Raw genomic sequence first — 608 nt, 5'->3', positions numbered from 1 at the left:
TTCCTCGGATCCTGCGAAAGCCCACGCGGCGCGTTCCTATTTGACGCCGCCTTCTAAGTCAGCTGCCACGCGTCGCGCTTTATCGCTCCAGAAGATCATCCGGCTTGATCTCCACCGTTCATTCGTTTGATCTTTATACTCTCCAAATTAAATATTTTAAGAAAATTAGGGCTTGCTTAAATTAATGACATTTTGATTTTTAAAAATTATAAAATTATTTCCTAAGACTACTCTGGCCAGAGGGAACTAACATGAATATTTGTAAAATTTTCTAAATCACATGCAATTTTCTATAATTATTTGAACAGAAAATGCATAAGAACTTAGAAAATTAAGATCTCTGTCTAGAGATCTCCTATGTCTTTGGAAAAATGCTTAAATTGTTCACCTAGACAGAGGCTACAACATATAAAAAATTGGAGTTAAGGTATTAATTCCATATGAATGGAGAATTGAAAAACCCCTAACCCTAATTTATTTTTTAAAAATAATTCATGCATCAAATTAATGTGAAAATTATTCCACATGAATCTCCTCTGTTCACTGAGCAAGAGGGTATTTTTATTTTATTTTTATGAGTTTTCTACACAAAAATATGGATTTTTGAA

Source organism: Phalaenopsis equestris, unplaced genomic scaffold (assembly GCF_001263595.1).
Source record: "Phalaenopsis equestris unplaced genomic scaffold, ASM126359v1 Scaffold000517, whole genome shotgun sequence".
NCBI classification, from domain to species: Eukaryota; Viridiplantae; Streptophyta; class Magnoliopsida; order Asparagales; family Orchidaceae; genus Phalaenopsis; species Phalaenopsis equestris.
The sequence above is the reverse complement of the archived record's forward strand: the minus strand, read 5'-3'. Positions refer to the sequence as shown.